Below are 18820 nucleotides of genomic sequence, written 5' to 3'. Positions count from 1 at the left end.
AGTACAGCATAAGCAGCCTCTGGGACAACTTCAAGTGTTCCAACATTCACATCATAGGGGTGCCAGAAGGAAAAGAGAAAGAGCAGGAAACTGAATATCTATTTGAAAAAATAATGAAAGAAAACTTTCCAAATTTGGTGAAGGAAATAGACATACAAGCCCAGGAAGCACAGAGAGTCCCAAACAAGATGGATGCAAAGAGGCCCACTCCAAGACCCATCATAATTAAAGAGCCAAAGGTTAAAAATAAAAAGAGAATCTTAAAAGCAGCAAGAGAAAAGAAGTAAGTTGCCTACAGTAGAGTTGCCATAAAACTGTCAGCTGGTTTCTCAAAAGAAACTTTGCAGGCTAGAAGGGACTGACAAGAAACATTCAAAGTCAAGAAAAGCAGGAACCTACGGCCAAGACTGCTCTATCCAGCAAAGATATCATTTAGAATCAAAGAGCAGATAAAGAGCTTCCCAGACACAGAAAACTAAAGGAGTTCATCACTGCCACACCATTATTATACGAAACATTAAAGGGATTTACTTAAGGAAAAGAAGAGGATCAAAACTATGAACAATGAAATGGCAATAAATATGTATCTATCAACAACTGAATCTATAAAACAAACTAAGCAAACAAGAAGAACAGAGACAGAGTCATAGACATGGAGAGTGTTTCTGATGGTTGCCAGGCGGAATGGGAAGTGTAGGGAAATGGGTGAAGAAGTGAGTGGATTAAGAAGTACAAATAGGTAGTAGTTACAGAATAGCCATAGGGATATGAAGTACAGTATATGAAATGGAACAGCCAAAGAACCCATACACAGGACCCATTGACATGAACAATGGTTCATGTTCAATGGAGGAAGGCATGCTGAGTGGAGGAAGGCAAAGGTGGAAAAATTGGAACAACTGTGATATATCAATAAAAAAAATTAATTTCAAAATAAAAGACTTTACAGCAAAATACAAAAAAATAAAAATAAAACTTACAAGCTGAACTCAGACCTAATTTTATTAGTGAAAGAGTGGCATAATTTTGCTAGAATCTGAATGTAATGTGCCTATTGCTGACAGAACAATCAATCAGCAGCTCCAGAGAATTCTAAATTAAAAAAGATCAATTACTATACTCAAGAAATATAATAAAGTCCATTGATAGATCAGAAGAATAAATGCTCAAGGAGCAATGTGGGCAATGTCTAGTCACACAAAGGTGCTAGCAATGAAAGATCTCAAAGACAGGATAGACCGCAAGTTTAATCAATCATCATTTAAAAACTATTTAAAAGAAACTTTATGTGAAATAGAGCTTGATAGTGTTACAGGGGAAATGTATTAAAATCAACATTATAATGTTGATTAAACATAGGAAGAGATTACCATGACAGGTTGTGAAATTGTCTTCCTCAGAAATTTTTTAAAATATGATGCAATAGTTTAAGCACAGGCCTCTCTGTAGTCATGAGACATACAAAGGGCCCCTGTCACCATTCAGATTCCCTGGCAACACCTTTACCATTTAGTACAGATGCATATTTTATAGTGATAGTCACTGAGCAACTCTCAATATCAGCAACATGAGGGCCAGAAGTTGCACGTCAAAGAACCACCTTGCCCTTCCTCTACTGTATCTAATTCCAAAGACAATTACACAACAAATTAACAGGTAGACAAAACACTGTTATGTAGCGATAAATTTCCTATACCGAGGCTTAGTAAAGGGAAGGAAAAGAGAAACTTATTTTTGTGGGAGTTATATTAATGGAATGCTCCAGAAAAGTGCAAGTGTAGAAAACCTAGAAGTTATTAGGATTCTTTGAGTATTAGTCACCACTGATCTACAAAAAAAGTACTGAATTTGGGGAGACACTTGAAGCTAAATTAAAAAAACTTATGGAGTCTGGAAATTTTAAAAGGAAATTGGGAGTGGCCGCTGTCTTGAAGTGAAGGAAAATGAGCAGGCAGGTGGAATCAGTGTGGCAATTAGGAAGAAGCCACCCCTGAGAAGCCTGGAGGCAAAGTTTAGCCAGGCCAGTCAGAGCAGCTAGCTCCTCAAGTGTTAGAACAAAGGGATCGATAAAGTCTCCAGTCCTTTCAATAGGATTCTTAGGAGCAGAGGTCCCCATCTCAGAAGTGTATATTTACAACGTTGGCCTTTTCTTTTAAGTACTTGTTTTCTACTTCTCTCCAAAGTTCTTTTGAAATTATCGGGCTATCTTAACAGGGTTAGCTCAGTGTAAGTACAGTGTGGGCTTAAAAGAGGAAGGAGTAATCTGAGGGAGAGAAGGCAGTCCCAGGCCAGCAAAGCAAGAAAGAGGTAAGAACAGTCACAGAGTCAAGACCTCCTGTCTCTCTTGAACGCTGTTCCTCCACAGTCCCTATTCAAAACTCAGCCAATTCTGGGACACTGGCAGAAATCGGCTCGCTCTCAACAGATTTCATCTCCTCCACAGTCTAACTTCTTACCAAAAGTATAGAAAAAGTCAGAGAACTCAGTGATTTGCACTTCAAATCATTTCATTCCCCATATCTGGTCCTCAAACTTTGGTGTGCATAAGAATCAAGAGATGGGGATGGCAGAGACCATCTCTAAAGATCTGGGTTCAGTCAGGTCAGAGCAGAGACCAGGAACCTGACAGGTTAAAAAGTCCACCACACTTTCAGAAACTCAAGATGGTGGAGAAAAATATTTAAATAACAGAAGGCAAGCAACAGAAAGAAAAGTTAAATAAAGGGATTAAAAGAAACATTTGCCTCAATTAATTTGTCACTCAGCAATTAAAATTGATTGTACTACAGGGATAGCTTCCATTTTACTTCAGAAATGAAGCTTCTTACTTGGTTTTCAGCTCTGACTCTTCATATGAATAACATCACTTGACAGTTATTGCCAATACAGAAAGAGCCCAGGTTTCAGGGCAAATTCTTGTGATTTCCTTTTTACCTTCATCCATGCACAATGCTTCCAATTACAGGGGCTGCCACCTTTTGAGTGGAGGAGCTTCAATAAAGTACTATAAAAGTAAAGCATTCTTATAACAACATAAATTAAGCATTCACAATATGCCAGGCACTGTACTAACCCAACATTTGTATGCATGAACCTAACAGCCCTGTGAGGGAGGTCTTCTTGTCCCCACTTAACAGACAAGAACACAGGCACGACTTACTGGGATGATCACTTCATAATCACTATGCTGTATACCTGAAAATAATGTCATCTTGGATGTCAACTATAACTAAAAAATAAATTTTTGAAAAGAGAAAACTAGGGCACAGAGAAGTTAGGTTACTTGCCCGCACAACTGTTAAGTGAAGACAGCAGAATTCAGACCCATGTCTCCCTGATGTGTCATGATAGACTGCCTCAGGCTTTAGGGAAAATATCAAAAATTGGGTTTCATATCATAAAACATAAATAACTTGCTATATAGACTGCGAGGCAACAAAATAAAATATGAAAATAAATAGTTCTAAACACCTGCTTTGAGTGTCTTATATAATTTAACTGTTAACTTTTTAAAAGATACTGGTTTGTCACCTTTATTCAATCACTTCTTCAGTGGCTGTTTAAGGTGGGATGTGGCTGCTAGTTAAGGTACAGCTCATTTCATAACTCCTGCTCCACACTGAGGACAAACTGCCTATCGAAGGATTCCAAATGCCACCAACACATGTAGCATGCTCCCTTCTATGTAGAGCATTAGCTTGATTTTTTAAAACCAGGAACAAGATCTAATCTTTTAAAATCATTTTTAAAAAATAAAATTATCTTTTTTTATCTTTTATCTAAGATTTATGCACATTTTTTCCTGCTATCATTTAGCACTGGGGTCAGTATTCTGACAGTAAATATTTAAGGCTTTGAAGACCACATAGTCTCTGTCATGGCTATTCAATTCTGCCACCAAAGCCACAGACCACACATAATGAGTGGGCATGCCTGTGTTCCAATAAAACTTTATTTACAAAACTAAGCAGCTGGCTATATTTGGTCTGTGGACCCTCAGGGTGCCAGCTCCTCATTTAGCAGGCACTACTAATGGTAGAATTTAGAAAAGGCTGTATTGCTTGTTTTGTTAATTAAAATTCCTAACTACTCCTAGTAAATGTCCCTGTTTAAGTTATAGTGTAGGGTGGATCATCCTCTGGGCATTCTGCTAACACTGCTGAGCCACAGCAAAATTTAGTTTTTAAATCAGATAAACAGATATTCAACTGCCTACTATTTTGATGACAAAGTACTAACTACTCAGTTCGTCAAAATTCTATAGCAATTTTATAACCACACATTGACGTTTCTCTCCCTCTCTCTCCTTCCCTTCCCCTCTCTCTAAAACTAAATAAACTCTTAAAAAATTCTATAGCAATTTTAAAGGAGCTTAATATCTTGTGAAGCATGTAATAATATAAGGCTCTTAAAAGGACTGACAATACTGTTGTGTGTGTGAATTATAGAAAATTTTTCCCAAATTATTGTTAACTGCTAGTCTTAAAAATAAAATAGAAAAAATTAAATTTTTATTTTAATGACACTGTACCTCTATTTGTGGAATTTTTTAAATGCAAATATTTTACTTGCTAGTTGGCTATAATCTAGGCAAACAAGTTTTCTTTTTTCATTTTCTAAGAAGCTACTGAGTGTCCACTGTTCAGCTTTAACGATCCTCATCACAGAAAAGGCAGAACAAAAGTTGGGCCTCCCAGTATGTTTTGTTCCTCCTACTTCACGAAAATTATCAATACCATCCTTGGTATTTTAACATACCAAGCCTAAGTTTTAAAAATGTTCTGCTTTACCATTTTCACTAGAATCTAAGCAAATTTCTTTCATGAAAGGAACTGTATATTGTACCAAAAGAAAAAAAAGTTACGCTTTTTCATTTCTCATATTTCTAAGTTCATTTATTCCAAGAGTTGGCAAATTTAATCATCTAATTTCTTCTCCTTTTCATAAAAATTCATAATGCCAATATTCCATTCATCTTACTTTTACAAAGGCTAAGTTGGTAATAATATATTAGTTGGCACAGACTATATCTATATTAAGAAAAAAATGTTTTAATATCTTACAATTCCTGTGATGGATAAAGCAGACGCTGTCGTAGACACAAATCTAAAAAGTCTGCTTCCATCTTGATGAATTGCACCCACAACTACTCATGCAATTCTATTATTTTAGGTTCAAAGCACAGAGAGAAATAAAACTTACACACACACACACACACACACATATTTTAGAAAAACAAGGCAATGTTATGTTTGGAAGTGGAAGAGAGATAAGATAAGCACGATAAAGTTATCAACATTAGATCTGGGCCACAATACCAGCATATGAAAATATCATTTAGGGCCCTGGCTGGTGTGGCTCCATGGATTAAGTGCTGGCCTGTGAACCAATGGGTCACTGGTTCCATTCCCAGTCAGGGCACATGCCTGCCTTGCATGCCAGTAGGGGGCGTTTGAGAGGCAACCACACATCAATGTTTCCCTCTCTCCTCTTTCCCCAGCAATTTTATACATTATAATTGATGTTTCTCTTGCCCTTCCCCTCTTTCTAAAAATAAATAAATAAAATATTTTTAAAAAAGAGAAAATATCATTTAGGCCCATGTGATTAAATACCTAGGTTTACCTCTCAAAAATGAACACCTCAAATTTTCTTTAAAAGTACATTAAGACAGTCTAGTCACTGAAGACTGAAAGAGGCAAATCTGACCTAATCTATGGGAAGCCCATTTAATAGAACCGAGGTAGCTCACAGTTGCTATGTAACAGTGGGGAAAGGTGATTTAGTTACATGACCACATGAGAAAAATCACTGTTGCTCTGAGGGGGTTCTCCATTGGGCCACAGAGGACACAGACCTGAGAACATTAATTTACTAATTTCTATATGAACACATTAAAAGAGGAGATAGAAAAGATGAGAACAAATGTCCAATGTGGGGAAAGGGGAACAAAAGGGACTTGGAGGAAGACCACCTGTGTGTGCGTGCACCCACGTGCATTCTTCCTTAAAACTTTCTTCTACACAATCCACAACACGTATACTAAGTGAGAAAGTGGTCTGAATTAAAATAATACATCTTCAAAACATGCAAAAGATTTCGTTTTGGTTTTCTGCAATCAGTTCCATTAAAATTAGGATAAGCTTATTTGAAGAAAATGCCTGAAGTCAACAGAGAATACATTAAAAGTTATTCATTATCCAAATAATCTTCAAAACCTACATTAAGAAATTTAATTATATGTATTACATATAATACTCTAGCTTGCTTCTCTCAATAGTAGTTTTTCAAGATTTGAGAAACTCAAATTAAAAATCTACCATTTTGTATAAAATTGCTTTCTGTTTTCCATTACTTATTTATGAACTCAACCTTTAATCCCATGTCTTCAGGATTCTGGTTTTTACTAGCTACTTACTAACCCATACAATACTGCGAGCAAATGTGTAAAGAGGTAGAAATCAGTTCACCTGTTACCCTTCATGAGTAGCATTCATGCACTTTAACAGTCTCTAGCAAAATGGATTTGTCATTCAAGCACTGATTTTTCTTAACACAATATTACAAAGCACACCACCAAGGACAAAGCCCAACTGCAGAATTCAATTCAATGGACAATCTTCATTGTGGCTGAGCTAACAATTCACCAGCTCTTCAAGTATCCCACTTTCGGTGATGCCAAATGTCCTTTATACCTATCCACAATTTCAATTTCCTGGCCTTGCCTGTAGTTTGCAATCAATGCTCTGCATATCTGAACTAAACAATTATGACACAAGGATGGCAAACAAGTAAATGAAAAGATGTTAAACCTCTTTAGCCATTAAGGAAATACAAATTAAAGCCATGATTAGATACCAACACACACCAATTAGAATGGTAATAAAAAAAATACTGACAATACCAAGTGCTGGTAAAAATGCAGAATAAATGGAACTCTCACACACTGCCAGTGGAAATGTACAATAGTTCCACTGGCCTGGAAACCAGCTGGACAGTTTCTTCCAAAGTTAAACATGCAGTTACCACAGGACCCGGCACTTATTCCTGGGCATTTATCCTAAGGAAATACACACATGTTCACACAGAACCCTGTACATGAATGTTCACAGCAGCTTTATTCAGCATGGATCCAAACTAGAAACAACTCAAATGCCCTCTAATGAGTGAATGAATCAACAAGCTGTGGGGCATCCACTAATGAAATGCCACTCAGCAATTTAAGGAATTACTGGTATGCTATTGGATGAAGAATTATGTTGCATTTTTTTTTCTGATAAAAGCCAAGGCTTTTATTTATTAGCAAGTAGGGGCAGAGCTATGAGGGCATGCAATGGGCTGCAGACATCGCTCGTTCGCACAGCCAAAAACATCACCCAGTAAAAGACAGCAAAAAACTTAATCTAAGTTAAGCTCATGTCCTCCTCTTTGTCCTTCTTGTCCTTCCCGTTGCCCTCCTGCTCCGATCTGGCACTGCTCTGCATCGCTTGGGCAAACGATTCCACATCACCCTTGTTGGCGGCCTGCATGGCCTCCAGAGGCTGACCAAACTAGAACACGAGGGAAGCTGGCTGCCCGGAGGCCAAGGCCACGCTTAACATTCCCAGGGCCTATAGGAACTGGGGAGAGGTCAGCGTGCCCTGGATCTCTACAGTCTGGAACAGTGACTCCCTGGAGGGCAGGTAGGGCAGCAGGTACTCCTGGACATCCGCATTGGCAAGGATAGGTCTCAAGATCTCAGGCATCAGGACACTGGCCAGGTCCACTTGCTGGCCACCTCCTGGCCCAGCCGGCACATTCATAGTGGCTAGCATGCTCTAGAGATCACTCAGCTGGATGGCCTTGGTTGGGCTGGCTGCCGTGCTGGTTCCTTTGCCTGAACTGAGCACAAGGCTTGGGCAGCTGCTGGAGCAGAAGGGGATGGGATGGCATGGGCAGAAGAGGTGGTGGAGGACCGGGTGACTGCTGCCAACTGGCTCCGGGAGCTGGATGAAGAGCTGCTCCTCACCAGAGGCCCTCTGCTCCCCAGTAAGGTGGTGAGGCGTGGCCTAGTCAGGGTCCCCGGCCCACCTGGCCTTCGAGGCCAGCAGGTCGGATGCATGAGCTGGCTGTGGCTCGTGTCCCCAACAGGTTCTTCCAAAAGTTCTCCTCGTCTTGGTCAGTCTTGGACTCCTGCATCCAGAAGAAGGGTCTGCTGCCTTGAACTTGAGCAACTTGAGCACATAGACCCTCCCACTGGGGCAATGCAGGAAGCGCTTGAACTCACAGTGGTCAGGGAAGATCAAATCATCTTCCAAGTTCCCAGACATCCTGTCCTTCCAGCAGAAGTGAGTGAGGGAGTAGTCCCTCTGCTGGATGTACACGAGCACTTTCCTTTTATCAGGGGTGACAGTAGTTCCTTTAAATGACATTTTTCCTGCCCAAAATTCCACCAAATGTTGGAGGCACCACAGGAACCCAGCACCAGGCAGGGGAACAAAGAGCCTGAAGTCGTCATCCTGGCCCACATGGAGACTCAGCTGAGAGGTGCCCTCTTGGTTCCCTCTTCCTCGCATTTTTTTTTAATGATAAAAGGTTACAGATTGTGTGTGTATTAGTTTGCTAGGATTGCCATTAACAAAATACAGTCTGAGCAGCTTAAACAATAAAAATTAATTTTCCCACAGTTCTAGAGGCTAAAAGTTCAAGATCAAGGTGATAGCAGGGTTGATTTCTTCTGAGGCCTCTCTGGCTTGCAGATGGCCTCCTTCTCTCTATGTCTTCACATGGTCTTTTCTCTGTATACTTGCCCCTCTGGTGTCCCTCTGTGGGCCCAAATTTTCTCTTCTTTTAAGGACACTAGTCACATCAGGTCAGGGCCCATTCAAACAGCCTCATTTTAACTCTATCACCCCTTTAAAGGCCCTATCTTCAATTACAGTCTCCTTCCAAGGTACTGAGAGCTAGGATTTCAACACAGGAGTTTTGGGGAGACACATAACAATATGGTTCCATACATACAACATCACTAATGTGACAAAATTATAGTCAGCAACAACAGGTCAGTGGTTGCCAGGGCTGGAGGACAGGTGTTGCTATAAAGGGATAGCACTGAGAATATTTTTTGGCATGGTAGAAGAGTTCTGTACGCAGATTGTGGTGGCTACAAATATCAATGCATGTGGCAAAATTTCATAAAATTACAGAGTACATGTAAAAACTGGTGAAAATTGAAAAAGCTCAGTATTTTAGTTGGTAATAGTACCACAATTATGTAAAATGTTATCCTGGACAAAGCTAAGTGAAAAGTATAATGGAACTCTACTGTTTTTTTTAATGTATCACTCTTCTGATGGTTTTTTTATTGGTGACACCATTACAGATGTCCGCCAGTTTCCTCTCCTGGCCAGCCTCCACCCAGCCCCCACCCCACCCCTGTCCCCAGGCCTTCACCACTCTGTGTCTCCGGGCTATGCCCCCTGGAGCTATGTCCCCGGGCTATGTGTACATGTTCTTTGGCTCCTCTGTTCATCTTCTTTTACGCAAACCCTCCCCTCTGACATCTGTCAGTTTGATGGAACTCTACTATTTTTGCAACTCCTGAGTGAGTCTATAATCATTTCCACATAAAAAGTTAACATATGTATATATATTCATCACTCACAGAACCTCTGGTGAAGCCTAGAGAACCACTGTTAGTGGCTATGCTGCCAGCTGCAAAGCCCTCCCCCAACACACCCACAAAAGAAACAATTACAGTCTCAGTATGCTCCCCCATAACTCTCAACTCACACCACAATATTATGGGTATGCTGTCAAGGGGCTCAGAAAACCTGAATCAGAAGTCCTAGAGGAAAATAACTGAAAATCAATGTTTTAGGCAAAGATTCTCAATGGCTTTATTATTCCTTTCTTCAAAATATCTTTACATGAGGATCTGAACACTTTACCTTGAAAGAGGTAGGCCTAGATTTCAAGAGCAATTTGTTTATTAATTTTATTCTCCCTTGAATTTAATTTTGGAAACAATGAAGATGGAGAGGAAAGGTAAACAACTTTACATTTGGTAGTATTGGTTCATTTCCAATTAATGAAGAGTTGCCTCAAAAATCATTACATTTCAGCCCTGACCGGTGTGGCTCAGTAGGTGGGGCATCATCTTGCAAAGACAAAGGTAGCCAGTTCAATTCCTGGTCAGGGCACATGTCTGGGTAGCAGGTTCAGTCCCCAATAGGGGCACATTCAAGAGCTAATCGATCCATGTCTCTCTCTCATATCAATATTTCTCTCCCTCTTTTTCTCCTTCCTTTCCTCTCTCTCTAAAAATAAGTAAATAAAATCTTTAAAAAAATAATTACATTTCAACAAAAAGACAGTGACAGGTGTAACACATTTCTTGTGTATATAATTTTTTTTTAAAGAAAATCCTTTCCAGGGTATAAATAAACCTTGGCATAAAAAATATATCAATGTTAATTACCTAAAATTAAGCTACATACCTATATAATCCTTGTTTCTCTTAGTTCATTTTTAATGTAACTTTTCTCCTGTCTAGATGTAGCCACAGGATCCCTACATCTTAGGAAACAGATGTCCTCTTAGGAAACAATCCTAAATTTGTTTCCTAAGTCTTCTTAGGAAACAATCACTATTGGAGTTTTCCATATAAATTTAAGTCAATTTGAAACTGCTTGAAATTTGAAGTTAATCTGCACAGTTTCACTTATAAGAGTAAGGTTCACAGTTATAGTATTCGTATTTCATAAAAAAGCAGAATTATAAAACCATATGTGAAGGATTCCAGAATCCTGACTGGATTCTGGAATCCTGATCTTACAATTTTCTGACTTCTGATCTTACAATTTTCTGTCATCTCGGTTAGTATCGCTGATAGGGCTCTTAATTCATCATCCTTAATGAAGTCAAACAGTACAGCTTACTTTCATTTGTAAATAAATCCCAACCCCCCCAAAAAAGAGTATGACTACAATAAAGACAATACTGATATGAATTCACTATTCACTGAATCTGAGAATTGAATCATACCATTAAAATACAATTCCAGGAAAATTTCTGATTCAAAAGGCAATCTAACTAACAAACAGTTCTTGACACACCCATTCCCAAATTCTTACTTAATACCTATGAAATGTGGAAAATAAAAAAAAAACTTATAACAAAAATTACTACTGAAAGATTCTGGGAGGAATCAGAACAATAAAAACAAACCACTTTATTGTTTAAAGTCAAATTATGCCAGGGTGATAGTACACCTCATTTTCTAGATAATTCAGTTCTGACCCAGAAGAAGGTAAATTTCCGTAGAGAACTACTTTCATACAGGCAGAACATGGCTGGGCAACACTTTCCATCATACTCAACTAGCTTTTCCCAGGTCACGTACACAGTGCAGAAATCCAATGCTTTTTCCCTTTTAGTCTCACCCAAGGATATGTTTATTAATATTTAGAGAGAAACGTTAATCGGCTGCCTCCAAACGGAGATCGAACCTGCAACCTAGTTATGTGCCCTAACCGAGGATCGAACCCACAACCTTTTGGTATACAGGATGACACTCTAACCAACTGAGCCACCCAGCCAAGGCAGAAATTCACTGCTTTTTTAATGTGTTAGGAATAAAATGAAATAGAATTCTATTGTGATTTTTGGTTTAACAAAGACCTGGCTATTTTTTCAAGACTCTTTCTGAAAAAGAGTCTTAAAATTTCTGAAAATTTCACTTTTCTAAGTTAGCCAAGGACAAATGTCCAAAGTACAAGAACAAAATAAAATCTATATAAGAATGTATTTCACTTGATGGTGGACATCTGGTTTACTTCTAGTTTGGAGCTATTATGTGCAAAACTGCTATGAATATTCATGAACAATTCTAGGTATAGATATGTTTTGCTTTCTTTTGTGTAATATCTAGGAGATTGCTGCATCACATTATAAGTGTATGTTTAAGTTTATAAACTGCCAAGTTGTTTTGCAAAGTGGATACACCATTCCACCAATCCCAATGAATACATGAGAATACAATCTCGTCACCAGTACTCAGTATTACCAGTTTTTAATTGTAAGCATTCTAGAAGGTTGTGCAATTGTATCTCACTTTGACTTTAATTTGCATTCCCCTAGACGACACATGATGCTGAACATTTTCTTCACATACTCTTCGGCCATTAATATATATTCCTTTGAAAAATGTCTGTTCAAATCCTTTCCATATTTTGGGATATTCACACAATGGAGGTTACTTAGCACTAAAAAGGAATAAAACACAACAAACAATGAACCATACAGGCATCTTTCTGAGCAAAAGAAACCAGACACAAAAGAGTACAGGCTATATGATTGCACTTGCGCAAAATTCTACAATAGGCAAAACTAATGTATAATATTCAAAACCACTCTGGTTGCTGAGGGCAGAGAGTTGAAGAAGACTGACTATGAAAGACCACAAGGGTACTTTCTGGGGAGATGGGAATGTTCTATGCTGTGTTTGGGATGGTGGTTACATAAAAGGACACTTTTGCAAAGGTTAGAGACCCATATATTTAAAATGAAGTTCATTATATGTAAATTATATCTAAGTAAACACTATGAGATACTTCACATATCTTCAGACATCTCATCTAAGTTATAATGGTTCTCTGTGCAGTTTAAGGAAGTGCTTAGTCATTAGCTGTCCATGTAGACTGACTGGGAAACTGACACCTGACTCTGCGATGTAGGTTCAGGGTCGCTTCTGGGCACAAACAAGTTTATATTTGACTAAAAGACCCTCTCAGTCAGGATTTCTGTCTATTTTACAACACTTCAACTGATCCCTGGGGAGAAGGTGAATTAATAAAAAGGCATGCTACTTCTGAGTAGCGTGATTTACTGTTGTCTCTGCCAGTGTCATTCATCCCTGGCCTTCTGAAAGTGCCTTGGAATTGAATTCTTAAATGACCCTCATCATTACTCAGACTACTAATGGCTTCTAGCTTCTGAGAATTATGTATCTGGTCTTTAAAGAGACCATTAAACTTATGTTGACCAAATGTTTCCCATGCTCAAAGGAGATTACTAATCTTTCACTAACATTTGGAACATCTAATGTTATAAATTAGACTACACTCTGAATAATTTAAAATAAGCCCATGGAAAACAATGGGCTTAGAACCCAAGTCAAATGAAATATTATTTGCTCTGAAAGAAAATAATAAAATAGAATTAAGTATATAATCACACATTAAAAACTAGATACAGTACATATTTTATGTGAGAAAAGCGTGAAAAGTCAAAGCTATTCCCTAATTATAACTTTATAGTCATCTACTTAACAAAGAAAAAAAATGTTTTATGTGCATGTGTTTATTCATTCATTCACTTATTCGTTCATTATTCTTCTACCTAATACTTGAGAGAACACTGTCAAGGTTTTTATTTTAGTTATTTTATTTGAATAGCATTTATTTACATGTGTACAAAAAATCTAAAGCAATCCTTGTTAGTTTATTTAATAATTAATATATTTCAGTTGTCTCAATTTATGCTCAGTGCATCAAAATTAATAACCTTTTTATTGTATAAAGACTATTGATCAAAAAAGATATTTCTAGCAGCACGTGCAAACTTTGAAGTCAGAAATGCATATTCTAATTAATTTCTTCCATCTGAATTATCCAACGTGATGTCTTTTTAAGGTATTATTATACATAAGATTCCCTTAAATTAAAGACCAGCATTATTATTTAAGCATTTCTTTGATTTAAAGGTAATTTAGTCTCCTTAATATAAGAATTTCCCAAATTTGATAGTCTTTTAATGAAGTCATTGCAATGAAGCTGTATCTATTCTTGATATGCTATTTACCAATTACTTGACAAGCTTAAATACCTTTATTTTAGCACTTACTCATGTCATCCTCTAGAGACAGGCAGTTGCTCATATCTTTTGCATCTGTTCTCACATAATTAACTAAATATTTAAAATCTGGTGGGGTTTTCCCCCCAGACTTTCAATTTTGTTTAATCTCTCCCTTGGTGCAACTTAAAGAACTTCTTCTTATATTCTCTACTTTACCTAAAATTTTACTATCAATAAAATATTAATTTTATTAATTTTACATTAATAAAATACATTACTTCAAGCACTGTAAGATGTGGATGTAACAGACAATAGTTTAATTCACTTTGGTGTTTTAGTTAAATCCCAGAGGACCAGTGAGCCATGAGCAAATATACAAAGAAAGACTGTTTACTTTCCAGGAGTATCTGATTTTTAAATTAAATCCATATTTTGTTTTCTTTTTCTTGTAATTTATTAAAATAAATGCACTTTTTCACGATCTCTGCTGGTGAAAATAAACCCATTTCTACCTCTAAATCTGCCTACTCACCTCTGGCCTCATAGACAAAAATTTCTAGTCAACCCAAAGTCACAAAGCAAGAATGCCACTCCTAAGAAATAAGATATTGAAAAGAAAAGCTTTGGAACGTATCTTGAACTAATACTGGCTGGGCTTCAATGAAGCTGAAATTTTGTGGGATACACATGAATGCACACATGTGCGCACACATGCACCCCTCCACCATGTGCATCGACAGGCACACATACCACACACACAGGCAGGCACCCACAAGAAGGAGCTCCAACAGAGCCAAAAGGTGTTAACTCCACCTTCAGACACGGACCTTTAAAGCTCTTGCACTAACTGGATGATTCACTGGCTCCTGGGGATTAGCTATGGAACTAACGTATGCCCTTAATCATAGTAAATGTTTCTCTAAGGGATATACCTGAGACAGGGGATGTGTAGAACAGCTGCAGTCGATAAAAGCTACAGGAGCTGTCCAGAAAAAAGAGACCCCTTCCCCTGGATTCATGGTTTAAAACTGGCAAAGACCAGCTTAATCCAACATGGCGATTAATCTCACCTAATGGTAACCCCTAGCCTCATTACACACTCATTGTCCTAAATCAGCATGCTAAATGACACACCCCAAGCCATCATGATCAGAAATGAAAAGACCATGTAAGGACACAACATAGCCGAGGAAACTCCTCTCAGAAATCTCTACCCCTTGCAGGAGAAGACCATGGATATTCCTTCCCTCCACTGAATACCCTACTCTTCAATTAAATGAACCTCAAAAAAGGAAACAAATTCTGCTAAAGGGGAGCTGGTGTCTCTGTGGGATAGCTTCACTAAAAACCTCTCTTTCACTTTAAATTCTATGCTTGCTAGCGTTTGAAATCCTTCCTGTGCAGAGCAAAGAACACACAGTGGGCTGCCAACCCCCAGAATTCCTGCATCATTCCTACCACACAGCCCTGGATCCTTTAGTATTAAATGGCCAGGGATATTTATTAAGTCAATATATAGGTTCCCTTAGTTTTGCACAACCAATCTCAGTTTGCTACTTTGTCACAATTATCTTAAGAGGACTTGTGACCACATCTTAGGCCATGAACCTTTTACTTAAATCCTACTGCCTAGTATCCACTGATATCCTACCAGACCCTAATTCTGCTGCCTCCCTGCTTCTTGACAGCCTCATCTGCTGCACTGAGCATCTCTCCCACTGCCGAGGTTCCCACCCCAAACCCATTCAGGGGAACAGTGAAGTGTACGTTGTCTCCTATTTTGACCTGGGGCCTTCTAGGTTTCTTTTGTGTTAACCATCAACTGATTGATACTGATTAATTTTATAAATTGTCAACAGCACCATTTCTCAGTTCACTGGTCTAAAACGAAGTTTACATATAAGCTTATCTGAATAATGACAGAATATTATCATTATGTGAAAGTCTACTGAAATGTCCCTAAACCTGGAACTTCTCAGACAACAAAAAACAGGGGTGCCATAAATTATCAGTAAAATTCTACAGTGTTATACTAATGAAGAAATGAAAATAAGCTTTCTAATAGGCTAACAAGTCAACCTCAAAGTGAGAAAGACAAAAGACCCAAGAATTTTTTGTGTTGCTAAATTACCTTCCTGCACTAACCTTCTGTGTACATATTATAAAAATCATCTACCTGTGCTACAAGGAATTACTTTGGGCTAACACTGGAAACATGGTACCTGAAAGCAAATTCCAAGTGACAAGCTCCTCATTAATCATCATTTTGAAATATTCATGCTTCAACATGGTCTTTTAGCTCATTATTTAACATTTCAAGTAAACACAGCATCCCAAAGATTCACCTGAAAAAAAGTACGTTTTTCCAAACCTTCTTAGCTCTTAGCATCTGACATGCTTGCCAATTTATTCTGAAAGGTCACAGTGTAAACAGAGTTCTGTTGTATCTAGGGGGAAAAAACCTGTTTAGCATAAAGCACTATCATTTGGATATCAGCAGTACGCTATAGAAGAGAAAATGCCATCAAGAAAAAATGTAAATGCTATTATTGTCATTGAAATTTTGACATATTAGTTTAAATAAAGCTATTTAAATTTTTTTTTGTATAGCAACTTAGTCTCTAAGTAAAATTCTATTATTTCAGTAGTCAGCATAGCCAATATAGCTATTGGCAAAAAAAGAGAAAAAAAAATTTTAGTTTTTAGACTATGACTTATAAACAACTCTGTCAAAATAGTTCATTAAAACAAAGTAAATATCAGGCTAGAAATTCAAAATCCACAGTATACATCCACTCTGCACCAGACACCGACCAGGTACCAGCCGACCTCGCTGAGCCTGGTTTTCTCCATCTGGGGGCTGGGTAGGAGTGACTCACTACCACTAGCACCAAATAAGATTATACTTCCCGTGTATGCTGCCTGGAATTATGTCATAGATAAAGCCAATAACTACAAGGTACTTTAAACTGTCATTTACATAAAGGAATAATTTAGAGAGGGGGTTAGATTCTGAACTAGATGACCACTGAAGAATCCTTAATTTAAAGTTCTATAATAGGTAATAATATTCAGATCATCATCTTCCATAAACTGAAAGTGAAATGCAATCAACTTTAAAACACTCTGCCCAAAAATGACAGAACATATAAATAAATCTTTAAGAAACACTTTTTGAATTTAATGTCTTCTATTTGACTACAGATATTAAGGCAAATAAATTAAAATTCTATAAATTTAAACTGTATGTTTGATGAAATGCCATAGCACAAATCACAATGCAAGATACATCTTTAAGACTGGTAAAAGTCAAGATCCATTCTTGTGGATAATAAACCCTTGTAAATCAAGACTGGCATCTTTGAATCTCTCATCTTGCTTTAGTATCTTATATCTATTCTAGATTATTTTGCAGCCATGATTCAAGGCCCTTGGACTTGCATTTTGAGCAGATAAATTCTATCAGAATATCAAATATAAAAAGACAGCTCTTTTAAATAGAAAAAATGAAAACATAAAAAGACAGAACTTCGACAAACAGAAAAAGTGACAATCTTGAGTGCCAAAGGCTGTAACCAACAAAAGAAGTCAAGCTTCTCCTTCAGTAATAATGAAGTCACTGTCAATGAGCAGGAGGGAAGAAAAAACTAGAATAAAAGGGAAGAAAAGACAGGCTGCAGATAGTTGGGCAAAAATGTAAAGCAAGGTCAAACCATTAACAATCATCACTGTAATACTTACAAAAGGAAACTTTTCACATTCACAATCAAAACACAGATGTCACAATTACATTTAAATTCTAGAACATTTGTTTACAGATTACATAATAATGCTTAATAAACACTAAAATGGTAAGCAAAATATTTTCCCAAGTTTTTCACACTACAGAGCTGTTGCCTCATTAAAACAAAAGAATTTGATCTATCAATGCAGTTAAACAGACAAACTTAACAACCAGCCTGACAAAAATCTGGTAAGGAAAAAGATACGGGCTGTTCTCTGGCTTCGGAATTTATTTTATGATTTGGATTCCAAATCTGTGTAACAAAATTTGACAAGAATCTCCCATTAACCTCTTTCGTTGCAGGTATCACCTCCGTCCTTCACTCTGCTACTGTCGGGTGCTGTTCCATTTCCTTTGACTCTCTCCAAAGTCACAGACATCCGATTGGGCCCTTCTGAGTCTTTGCTCTTTCTAGAGTTTGACACTACTGACTTAAAGACTGTCTGCTCCTTGCAATTCCACCCTCTTCAAGCTTCTCAAATGGCATACCCTTTAAGTTCTCTTGCATTCTTCCAGAACACTCATTTTCAGGCTTCTTCTTTTTTCCTTCCCCCATCTTCCCCATAAATATGAACATTCCCCAAAAGTCTGTCCTCAACCCTTCTCTTTCCACATTCCATGTTGCTGCCCTTAGCACTCTCATCCAATTTCAACAGCCAGATATCTCCATAAGTGAGCATTTCCACTGGTATCTCAAACTAAACATATCCAAAACTAAAATCATTGCTCCACACTCCCAACACGCAAACAGACCAATTACCGCCACAGTTACTTCCCATGTCTCTTCCAGCTGCAGGCGTTCCGAACAGGTCCCACCAAGGTGTGCCACTTTGGCATGTGAATCATTTCTAACTGAGGCAAATGAGAGCCTGCAGGTTCATGAGAAACTTTTACCTCTCTCTTAAAAATTTAAATTTAGGGCCTTGTCCATAGTAAGTGTTATCCCCAGAATTAACTTTTCGTGACTTTTCCACAAGGCAGGGCAAACACCTAATTATTGAACATCTGCTCTCCTTACCATCCTGCAAATGACCTCCCCGCCCCCTACTCTGAAGCCACAAGGTACCTTCCCTCATGCTTAGCTCAGAATGCCTCATTATAACTTTCTGTCTAAACCTCTCGTGTATATGGGGTTCCCATACACTTGTAATTAAATGTGCTTACTTTCTATTGTTGATCTATCTCACACAGCTTTAATTA

The 18820-nt window shown here is 37.9% G+C and overlaps 1 protein-coding gene and 1 pseudogene across 1 annotated transcript in view; both read right to left on the bottom strand.

The window, feature by feature from the left end:
* PRIM2 (DNA primase subunit 2) overlaps nucleotides 1–18820 on the bottom strand; it is a 291593-nt gene that overhangs the window by 187289 nt on the left and 85484 nt on the right. The gene's annotated exons all lie outside the window — the stretch shown is intronic.
* LOC114494050 lies at nucleotides 6415–8571 on the bottom strand (annotated as a pseudogene).

The sequence above is a fragment of the Phyllostomus discolor genome, chromosome 4 (assembly GCF_004126475.2).
Source record: "Phyllostomus discolor isolate MPI-MPIP mPhyDis1 chromosome 4, mPhyDis1.pri.v3, whole genome shotgun sequence".
Lineage (NCBI taxonomy): Eukaryota > Metazoa > Chordata > Mammalia > Chiroptera > Phyllostomidae > Phyllostomus > Phyllostomus discolor.
The sequence above is the reverse complement of the archived record's forward strand: the minus strand, read 5'-3'. Positions and strand labels throughout refer to the sequence as shown.